The sequence below is a fragment of the Aquarana catesbeiana genome, linkage group LG03, assembly GCF_042186555.1.
Source record: "Aquarana catesbeiana isolate 2022-GZ linkage group LG03, ASM4218655v1, whole genome shotgun sequence".
In the NCBI taxonomy this organism is placed as follows: domain Eukaryota; kingdom Metazoa; phylum Chordata; class Amphibia; order Anura; family Ranidae; genus Aquarana; species Aquarana catesbeiana.
Window position 1 is genome coordinate 292,545,539 of NC_133326.1, and position 12,183 is coordinate 292,557,721.

General features: G+C 37.4%; 1 protein-coding gene across 2 annotated transcripts in view; it reads left to right on the forward strand.

Moving 5' to 3' along the window:
• Positions 1 to 1,903: 1,903 nt before the first annotated feature.
• MGAT4C (MGAT4 family member C) overlaps positions 1,904 to 12,183 on the forward strand; it is a 290,420-nt gene continuing 280,140 nt past the window's right edge. For both annotated transcript variants that reach the window (XM_073620209.1, XM_073620208.1), the window contains exon 1: positions 1,904 to 2,229. The gene's annotated coding sequence lies outside the window, so the exon portion shown is untranslated. The remainder of the gene's footprint in view (positions 2,230 to 12,183) is intronic.

Below are 12,183 nucleotides of genomic sequence, written 5' to 3' on the forward strand. Positions count from 1 at the left end.
CAGGGTTTGTTTTAGTGAGGGCAGCTGCTGAAGTACTCCCTTAGTCCACCAACAGTTTTCCCATCCCAAAGGATGTATACCAGAAAGTCATGAAGGATTTTTCTGTAGGAGAAACGGGAGGCTGAGGTAATGCCTGCCCTTGAATGTAGGGACAGCTGTTTGCTTTCTTTAACAGATGTACATTAACCACTTGCCAACAGCAAGTTCTGTTGGCTAATTCGGGGAAGGCGTCATATGATCAATCCCCATCAGTGCTGCCAATCAGTGCCCATCAGTGCTGCCAATCAGTTCTGCCTATCAGTGCCACCTAGCATTGCTGCCTATCAGTGCCCATTAGTGCCGCCTAGCAGTGCCGCCATCAGTGCTCTTCAAAGCCGCTTATCAGTACCATTCAGTGCCACCTATTAGTGCCCATAAGTGCAGCCTATCAGTGCTGCCTATCAGTGCCCATCAGCGCTACCTCATGGGTGCCCATCAGTGCTGCCTCATCAGTGCCTGTCAGTGCCACCTATTAGTGCCCATCAGTGCCACTTAGCACCATCGCCAATCAGTGCCCATCACTTGCTACTTATTAGTACCCTTCAGTGCCACCTATTGGTACCCATAAGTGCAGCCTATCAGTGCTGCCTATTAGTGTCCATCAGTGCAGCCTCATCAGCGCACAATTAGTGAAGGAGAAAAATGACCTGTTTGCAAACATTTCTAGCAGAAACTAAGAAAAACGTCTTTTTTAGTTTTCTTAGAAAACGTCTTTTTTAGTTTTTTTAGATAAAAATAAAAAACCCAACGGGCGCTCTATTTGTGTGAAAAAAATTATAATAATTTCATATGAGTACAGTGCCACATGACCGTGCAATTGTCATTCAAAGTACGACAGCCCTGAAAGATGAAAATTGGCCTGGGCAGGAAGGGGTAAAAATGGGCAGTAGGCAAGTGGATAATTATTGATACATAGGGAAGCTGAGATTAAAAAAAAAAAAAAGTAACTTTGCCTTTACAGCCTCCCTGTACCCATTCTTCTATCAAATCCTTCTTTAGTCTATAGATTTTTTCTTCTGATGTCAGCATGCAAAACAGAATAAAACTAGTAGACACACAAATGAAATGCAATCATGGAAATCAATTATTGTGAAATATATAGTTTTGCTAACCCTAATCCTTGTCATATTTCCCTACTGCAGTCATTGTTGTAAATCATTTGTTCATCCTTAGGGATTGTCTTACCTAATATTCTGTTAAAACATTGTGTATTAGTAGTGCTTGGGCCTAGAAGAAAGAGGTACACCCTGAAAGCTTGTCCATTTGGATGTTAGTGCAAATAAAAAAAGTATCACGGACATTGTTCATCCCATACACAGACAAGAGCTATTACAAGTCAGGACACTGATTTTACAGGGATTTTCAAAATAATATTTATATATTATATACTTTATATCACTCAGGATTCACTATAAAGAAACTATGATTTAATCCTGTCAGTTTGCATTTGATATCTTAATTATATCAGTTTTAATGATGTCATTTTGTATTTATACACTACAGTACTATATTGCACTATTGTCAATTCATCATCTGCTGCTGTATAAGCAGTGTTTATACCAATTACGATTTATATGATTTTGCATGTGAGTATTCTATACACTATAGAAGTATATTGCACTATTGTCACTTTGTTCACCAACTGCTGTATAAACAGTGTTTATATCATTCAGGTAGCGCAGCAAATCCTTTTTAGACATATAAACAATTAAAGATAGAAATGTAAGTTATATGAAAAAATAACTAAAATACTATATTTGAATACATCCAAAGATCGTTCTATGCTGTGCATTTGAAATGTGGTGAGTATTTTGCTAGGTAGCTTCAGTAATTTTATCTGAGCCTCTTCATTTCAATGTTATTCTACTCCCCATTCCAGACATGCAGGCACTATAGCAGTGATCCGCCTTTTGAAATGGTGCTGCAAGCTTAGGGTTAAGATATTATTCCAGGTAACAAAAACCAATGAGAGTACACCGAGATGATGTTTGTGACATCATCTCACAGAGTAGCTAGAACAGCTGAGGTAGCTTTCAGCTTCAGCACCATTGCTATTATGATGGATGTTTACATCTCTTCATTGAGAGCCAATTATCTCGCTTTTGTGTGAGGCCCAAGGATCACTCATGCTGCCCGTCTGGATACAGCAGTCTTGGATCTAGCTGAACGAATAGCTTCTCTCTGTGCATGGTAAGAGAGCCTTTTCTTTTTTGTCTTCGCCTAGATATTCTAGCTGATGTGTGTGTAACGTGCAGAGGAAAATGCTGGCACATCCCAGTGCTTTAGTACTAGAGAGACTTAGCAGCTATAGCATTTTGCAGTTCTTTCTGCTGCTGATTTAAATAGGTTTATGTACATGCCAGTATATCATAAAATTGACTCCCATTTGATTAAAAAAGATATGCATTTGCAAAATTGTTTTCTGCTTTAGCTTATTGGAAAACGTGCTTCCCTGAACCTACAGGCTATGTTAATAAATGGTCACTGGTGTAGAAAAACATAACATTTTGTATGATGTGATGGAGCATGTATTACGAGCAATAAATATGACATGCTGGCTGACTTGGTGATAATTTGACATTTACAAGGTAATGAGTTATTTAAGTTCTCATACGTACAAGTTGAAGTAGGCTTGTTCACCTTTCGAGGAATCCACAGCAGATGGGTATGGAGCATATTGTTTGGAGTAATGGTAAACCAGTAGATGCATTTTAAAGCTTTAAGTTTTTTTTTTTTTTTTCCAGTATAGCTATACAGAATTGTGTTGTAATTATTTGGAAATAAAGGTACAGTGCTATTGATGTTTTTGGAAATCTGCTTTATGTTTCCAGTGGCATTTTCCAGCCACTTCATTTCACAGAAAGAAAAAGCAATATTTAGGCTTCAGAGCTGATGTGGATTTAAGAGATTAACAATGACAATGACACTGACAAATCAGATACAATAAGAGATTTAATTGACTGAGTGAGTACACTGGATGCTAGATGAATGATTCAGTAATCATTAGACAAGACTGTAACTAGACAAGAACTGAACCTAGAGAATAAACTCTTTTCACGCTCCTCAAAAGATTCTTTATCAGAGATATTAAAGAGAAATTCCTATATGTGCGCTTTTAATGCTTTATTATTTGGTTTGCTGCAGACAGTGTAATCATTTGGGATACCAAGAGCATGCTCCTACAAAGTAGTTGATCACCTGTATGCTAAATATGATACAACAGAACAATTGCTTTCATGATTCATGTAATATGCAGGTTCTGCTAACATCTGACCTTTCTAAATATCACATTATTCTTTTTTTCTGTTAGAGTTCAATATACCGGAACGATAATTCTTATTTATGTGAATGCCAATTCTAGCTTGACAATCTTATTATGTGTCAGGTGTACTGATGGCATTTTAACAATGCTTATTCAAGGAAGTGCTTTTCAGATTGAGACTCGCTTTTACTATGCTGTGAACATTGATTGTTTTAATTACTATGCAATTTCACATTGTGCATGGCTCTCTTCATCTGTGTGTTTTGCTTTAGTAAAGGAAGCCTGACACGCTGTACACATTACAACTAAGCTTTTCTTTTATGTCTATTCTTGGTCAGTATAGACATTAAATAAGTCAATGTTTTTATACTCTGACTAAAAGGACCTGTAATCCATATAAGCATATATTACATCTATACCTGTATTGTAGTCTATTCATTTACTTAACATATATATTTGCCGTGAAGTGATACATGCTATCAGCCATTTCAGTCTTAAAAAGGCTAACAACTGGCAGTTCACAGACTTCAGGTCAATTGTTGGACAAAGACATCAGCTATGATTATGAATTCTTTCTCCCTGCAGACAGTGTGGCAAACTAGAAATATACAAATAAATGTTCTAAATTCAAAAAGGATTTCATATATTGATGTATGTAGGGATGTTAATATTATATTTAGATTACCACCTAAAAGTACATGTTTCTTTCTACTTTTTTACATTAGAACTAATGGAAATTTCTTCCATTCTGGATAGGGAGATTTCTCATCACTTCCTGTCTCATTGTTTGCACTTCCTAGTAAATCACTCTACTGGACCAGGTCAACAACTCCCTAGGTGGTAAAGATAGGGTGGGGATGATAGCATTGGAGCCTGCTGAACCTTCAAAAAGACCCTATCATATAAAAAAATAGCTGTTGAAAGGTCCCTACAAGAGAAGAGCAATTGTACTCAACTCTCAAGTGGACCATGTTTCCTACCTCCCCTTTATTCCAGTATTACACCAGCCTCTTTAGCATTTGAAACTTCCAAGCGCGTCGAATGCCGGTATACCCCTCTGCAAGCTGTGGTGCTATCTTCTAAGCTCTGCGTCACTACAGGAATAAGCATTGATGTAGGTGTCTGGGTATGGAACCATGGTACATGGAAGAGGATTCAGTCATTCAACACTTCTGAAAGTGTCAAATGTTAATGTGACAGTAACATTGGAATGAGGGAAGTGTTGTCAACAACTGAAGAGACTGATAGAGGCAGCAGCTCTGGGAAGGAGGGAAAGTAGGAAACAGGGATCACTAGAGAAATTAGTATATTTTTTCTTATCTTGCAGGTGCCTTTCAACTGTTTTTTTTTTTTTTAACCTGACAGGGTCACTTTAAAACCCAAGTGAACAGTGTAAGCTCCAGTAATTCTATCCCCACGGGTTCTTTTTAAGATATTCATTTATAAATTATGCTCATTACGAAGAGAGAGCTATATTCAGGTTGTACAAAGCTCAGACAAGGCTACTAGTGCATCCTTTATATATCTAAAGAAGGTAGGCCAGGCAGAATATTGCTTGTACCAGTTATGTCTGTGCATCTTATTAGCAGGTCCATTATACTGTATATGGGTATAATATATTTGTAATTTATTCTTTTTGGCCCTTTTAAATGAGAGTCTAAACTTGCTGCTAATATTTGACTTTAATGGCAATTCATTTTCCTACACAGTATTAAAAACACCTATACAGGACAAAGCTGTCTAATTGGTTAGTTAAGATTCAAGGGGTTTGGAGTCACCACGTATGATATCCATCAATCTATTGCAGGATGAAGTGTGGTGTATCTCAACTACTGCAATTACAGACGATAGATTAATTAAGTTCTCTCGCTAGCAATTTACCTGATCTGGTCTCTGGAATTTTGATTCCCTAAGCATCAGTTGATCCCGGTTGATTGAAATCACCCGGATTATTTATTTCAAAATTGTGACCTTATTAAAATAAACTGTTACATTAAATACTCATACAGTATATATGCACACACATGCGCACTCACACATCAAATACATACAGTACACACAAGAGTTTTCTTCAAGCTAGCCATACAATGTTAGTTTTCTGTTCATTCATCCAGTGAGGTTATAGAAGAATCCCCCCTCGCAGGACATTGTAATCTGACAGCAGCACCCACCAATTTGAGAATACATTGATTAGTAGCTGCAAGTGATTGGCTGCAGCTGTTGATCAATGGAAAGTTTTCCAACATGTCCATCTGATAGAAGTCAATTAAAAAATAGACTTCTGTTGAGTGGAGGAGACTACATTCTTATCAAAATTCATCTTGTCCCTGCTGGAACTGGGCAAATTTTAATCAGTGTATGGCCAGTTTTAATTAGAACGAATGTCATGTTTTGGTTCCTGTTTGATTTTACCTTAGCACACAGGAAGTGAGGGGAACCTCCCCAACAATATCTGACAGCCCCTATTAAAATTATTATTTTAGTCATTCTTGGTAGTAGTAACCCAATTATAAAATTATTAGAGTTTACCACTGTTCAGGACCAACTCCAAAACTGACAAGAGTTGAATTGTGGTTGCAAATAATGCATTGTAGCCACAAGAGTCCCTACTGAATATATAGAAGTGTTTTGTGAAAGCTTCCCAGAACTAACTGATTTAGGCTAGTTACTGGTGACTTTTATCTATCTGCTAACCAAATGTCTGTAGCATTTTGCTGCCATTTTTAAGCTTGTAGTGGTCATAAATGCTGATAAACAATTCATACACTAGCAAATAATAAGACAATAGTAAATGCATGAAAACCACCTAATAACTGTATGCTAGTCACTCCTGTTATTTTTACAGGGGAAAATTGGAGTGAGCAATAACAATTATTAGAATGTGATGCTCAAAAAAAATCTGTTGGGGAGGACATGATTGACTAAATTGAATGAAGCTACGTCTCAGTCATTGACATGTGTCAGACTTTAAGAGGGAAACTCAGTGTGCTACAGTTAAAGGTCGAATATCCCATGTACTGTATTATTGTTTATTCCTTGTTTAATTAATTTATTCATTTTTATAAAATCTTAAAATGAATAAGTTCCTGTCTCTATTGCTAATACAGAGTTTTAAAAGTCAGTACCTTCATTTCTTTTAAACTTGCATCTCAGTCAAAATGTAATGGTCTAGTGGAGGGGGAACATCCTGCAATTAGTCATGGCAGTGTTTGCTATTGCCAATCTATGGACAGTGCTAGCCATTATAAGCTTGCTCCAGTAACCTGTTTTATATTGCACAGGATGGTTTGGTCATTGCCAAGCTCATATGCAGCAGGACAGATTTAGGGTCTATTAGCTACCAAAACATCTAAATTTGGGTAAATTGAAAAAATTCCACACAAGGGACAGTACTTACATTTAATGAGAGGTGTTCATTGTGCTGGCGCTGGCTTTCCTAGTTTAAATGTAAGGTTCTCTGCCCCCCCCATACTCCCACAGCCATAATCTTCTGGTGCTGCAGGGGTTAATGCAAGTGCTGTACCTGTCATATGCACATATCAAGAGTGCCAACTATGCCCAGCACCTCCCTCCACAATTTATAGAAGCTATACTATAACTTCCATGAAGTAAAAGCACTGTGAATTGAAAATAGGCAGATGAGTGAAAAGTCCCCCTCTTCCATCCTGTTTCTATGAATGGAAGAGGTGGATCTTTCCTTTCTCTGCCCATCCTTCATTCATTGAGTGCTTTCCATTCATGGAAGTCACAGTACAGCTTCTATGAATGGCGATAGGAGAAGAAAGGGTGAGAACAGGGCTGGCCCTGCCATGGGTCCCACTGGGTCCATTGGACCCAGGCAGCACATTGATAGGGGTGGCAAATTGATGCCCAATAATATTTTTCCAGCAGTTGTGTGTGTCATTCAGGGGCAGACTGGGCCTGGGGGCAGGGTGACAACTGTAAAAAGGCCGCCCTGCTGCCCTTAATGCGCATACTCATAGTTGCCAGGTGCAAGGGTGCTTGCACACAGGCTAACACCAGCACTACCCTAGCCTGTCTATATACAACCCAAGCCTGTCCATATACTACCCTAGCCTGTCTATATACTACCCTAGCCTGTCCCTATACTGCCCTAGCCTGTCCATTTACTACCCTAGCCTGTCCATATACTACCCTAGCATGCCCCTATACTACCCTAGCCTGCCCAAATGCTACCCTAGGCTTTCTATATACTACCTTAGTCTGCCACTATACTGCCCTAGCTCACCCCTATACCTCCCTAGCCCAGCCCTTGGAATTGAACGTAATGGTATGTAATAATTAACATATAGACAAGGTCCTGTTATATGTAAATCTGACTTCTTGATAAATTACATTTTAATTTATATTATCATGATATAAAATAATGGATGTGGGGGCTTTTTGGTGGGCATGATTTTTTTTTGGGGGGGTGGGGGCAGTATTTCATTCTTGGACACAGGCAGCACAATGTCTTGGGCTAGCCCTGGGTGAGAATAGTTGCTACTCTTGACCAGTGCCTGTGACTGGGTCAGAGCTTATACTAACCCTAGCAGGAGAAGATTAAAACTGTGGGAGTATTGGGGGGTGGGGGCAGAGCACTTCCCATTAATTGTAAGTACCATCCCAAGTGCTGATTTTTTTATTTATCTAAACTTAGGTTTTAACTTTCCTTCCTGCACATATCAGTCAGGTCTATTTATAAATCTTTTCATACAACTTTCACCCAAGATTTATAGATTTTTCTAAATCTTGAGTAACACATTTACAAATATGTAGACCCCATAGTGTAGACTAATGTTTTGCTAATGTAATGTATTAAAAAAGTGTTTCTAACAGACAACTCATAACTAAAAAAAGGTTAAAGCTCTTTGCACTACTGCAACAAGAAAAGAGTTGCCAAACTGTGAAGTCTTTCGATACCTATAGATAAAACATTCTCTACAAACCAATGTCAGATATTTGGATTGACCCAGATGTGCTTCGGACCTCCATGCACTCAATTTGATTTCCTTTCTTTATTCACAACTTGTACCTTCTGTTCCTTCTTACACTCCCCCTTACATTCAAAAATGGTCATTAGATCTATGTATAGAGTTAGATTCCCACGATTGGGCCCAAATTTGGAAAACAACTAAAACCTGCTCAACATTCTGGCAGTGGAAACAAATTGTAAAGTTCTAAGTAGATGGTACCTTGCCCCCATTCTATGTTTTAGTGGTTGTAGACACATTGGCACTTTTTTCCATGTCTGGTGGATTTGTCCTGTAGTACACTGTTTTGGGTCTGGATTTCATTATCTCCTTGCAGAATTTGACCCTTCCTACCCTTTTTTTTTTTTCCTCTCTCGTCTATTCTGTATTCTAACTCTCACACCAATTTATCTGTTCCAATCACCAAATACCTTGCATTTGGTTACCACAGATTGTATGTCTCTTGCTTGCTGCATTTGTACCTTGTTTTTCTAAAACCATTAGGAACATTGGTACTGTTTCCTTTTTTACTATACACTGTATGCAATATTGCAATGTATATACCTAAAAAACCCAATAAACAAATTGAACTTAAAAAAAAAAATACCTTGCATGTTTATTTATCCTGTTGTCCTCTTGTATAATAAACACATTTTATGTATTTTTCTGAAGCTTTGCCCATTTTTGGTAAATGGCTGTACACAGGGCCTTGACATTAAATCCATTCTCTGTCACTCAATCGTCAAATATGAGATTATAATAATAAATACTGGGTCTTTAACATTTGACAGTTTCATGAATGAGAATGAGGCCTAGTATCAGGTGGAGCATTGTTTAATCTTGACTTGGACAGAAGTCGAACCCCTAAGTATGAGATTAAGATTAAGATCCAAAGGGCTTAAAAAGGTCACAGCTAATAAATTAAAATGAACACAGGTACTTGCTGGCACTGTTATCATGTAAGGCACTTTTAACTTAGCTCAGGGTCACTCTAAATTATTCTTTACCATTGTGGTCACTCTTCTTTGCTGGCTAAAGTTGCAGAAGGTGATTTAAAATGGGAAGGGCATGTGTGATAACTCAGTAAGGATCACTATTTATGTTTTTCTTAAAAAGGAAAAACATTACTTTGTAGTATATTTTTATACCACAAAGCATCTAATGGAGCAAATTAGGAAAATCACCAATAGGTTGATTGTAAGGTGTTTTTTCATATCTTCAGGAAATGTCCACATATAATTTTTGACATGGAACCTGTCATTTTTTTATGCATACTGTAAGTCAAATGTAAGTCAAATGTAAAAAGACCTATTCCCCCAGGAATGTAGACAATAATAATGCCTCAAAATACCACAACTCAAGGTGGAACTATTTAATAACATGATCATTAAATTGAGTTGAGTAATGTTATGTGCCAACCATTGTGAAGCCACCTTTGTGAAACAGTTTGTCTTTACTAGAATACTAAAACCTAGTGTAAAGTGATAGGAAATCCTTCCAATGTAAGAGAAAATCCCCACATAGACGATTGTCAGCTGAAAAGGTATCCCCGTTGGAAGACTCTTTATGCCTGTTCTGGGGACCACTATAAATTGGTGGATTTCCTATCACTTCTTGTTCTATATAAAGTAAATCAAGTGGATAGATCTCTAGAGCAGACCCATAGAGCAATAAAAGCCTGTTCAGGTTTCTAACTTTTCTAAAACAAAAAAAAAAATAATCTTGTAATATGTAAATAAATTTTAATTGTGTATGCCTGCTTTAGCAGTGTGTCCCCAGAAATCCAACTACAGTATAAGCCAAACTTAAGCAAATTAGAAATAGGGGGACATATTTAAAAAAAGAAGAATAAGTTGTAATTTAATTTTCGTAAAATTCACAGAGCCGCTTTGTAAAGCATAAACACAATGCATGGTATAAGTAATGTGGATAACTGAATAAATGCAATGCTGTTCCTTATAGGTCAATTGCCCATAATCACCTCCAGCAATACTTTAAGGCACTCAATCACATGTTATTGCATTTTAATATGTTTACTTTAATGGTTGTCTACCGACCCATTTTTCTGCTTTCTCTCTATCCATGTTCTACTTTTGCTGAATGATTCTGATGTCCACAACTACATAATTTGGTATATTAGTACCAAAAAATTAAGTAAAAAAACCCTATATCTAAAAATTCTAATATAGCATACAGCAACATATGCAACATTTGTATTTAATCCGCTCTGAAACAATACCAGAAACTCTTGCGTTTCTTTGAATTACAGCATATATAAACATGCAATGATATTCTAGCAATGACTATAAAGTTGTTTGTAGGCTATTCCATTTAATGACTAAAGTTATACTATGCAGAACCATATAATTGAACAAATGAGTGAACAGTTTTTTGTGAAAAGTCCATTATTAAACCAAGGTACCCAAAAGGTACTCAGTAAATGATTTTCAAGCAGTCTTTTAAACATGGACAAAATCCTATAGCTAGGATGTTTCTGAGTGGGGATAGGCAAACGGTTTGGCCTGAGTATAAGTTTGGGCCTAACTTTGGCAAATTCGAAAGCCGCAGAACCCCGTTAAAGTCTATGGGACACTAACATGAAAAAACAAAAGCGCTCACCTGAAGGGTCTTTGCATGGATTTTGGAGGAGACCCCTATGCTAAATGAGTTTTATCTATATTGCCGAGACCCGACAATTCATTACAGCTGCGATCAGTTTTAGATTACTTTTTTTTCCTTTGGAAATGTCATTTTGGTGTGGTACTGTTGTAAACACAGGAAAACTATGCCACTTTACAGGCATACTATAGACATCCCCCAGGCACGTTATTTAAAAGAATATTTCATTTTTATTGTTTCACTTTAAGCATTATTAAAATCACTGCTCCTGAAAAAACGGCCGTCAACTTTTTTTGCATTGATACATGTCCCCTGGGGCAGGACCCGGGTGTCCAAACACTTTTTATGACAATAACTTCCATATAAGCCTTTAAAATTATCACTTTTTATTTTTCATGTTCGTGTCCCATAGACTTTAATGGTGTTTGTGTGTTCGTCCAAATCTTTTGCCTGTTCGCAAGTTCTGATACGAACCGAACTGGGGAGGGTGTTTGGCTCATCCTTATTTCTAAGTATCATCATCAAACAAAAACAAAAAAGGAAAGGGGCACTGGCCAAGACCTTCCAGCAGATAGCCTTTTTTATTTCCTCAAGACAAGAGAGGTGCTAGAGTCATCTGTGGTTTGCATACTTATGAATGACCACAGGTATTTACTAGGGGAATAATAGATTACATGGTGGTCAGATTGAGAATAAATATCACCTCTCAAGTCCATAGTCCTCTCCAAACTCAGCATTAAAATAGAAAGGGGATCAACTAATTTGTTACGCTCTTGCAAGTGTAAAATACTAAATTATGCACATAATTCTGTGTGTCTCATCTGCTTTTAACGTACAGCTTCTGTCTGCCTTTTAATAAGTAGTTACTCCCTAGCTAGCAGTGAATAAATTTGCTTAGAGGATGCATTCCAGCTTCCAATAAATAAGTCCCATTCTACAATGTGCATATATGCAGGAATCTGCACATTTAGCATTACCTTAGTGCACTAAAAGCTTTTAGTGCTGCCTTTTGATTTACAGTGTAGTCCATTGCCAGCTATAATGTAATGGGATATAGAGTACCAGAAGCAGTATCCCCCAAGTGCTAACAGATAGAGAAAATAGCAACTTATGTAAATGCAAATAATGTATTAATCAGAAATGAGGGCAGCAATTACTGCATTTACTGGACAAAAATGGTAATATAAAGTTTTGATGAAAGCTGCATAGAAAAATGTTGTCATAGACCAGACTTATTCAGAGGGTAGTGCAAAGTAGACCAGACTTATTCAGAGGGTAGTGCAAAGTGCT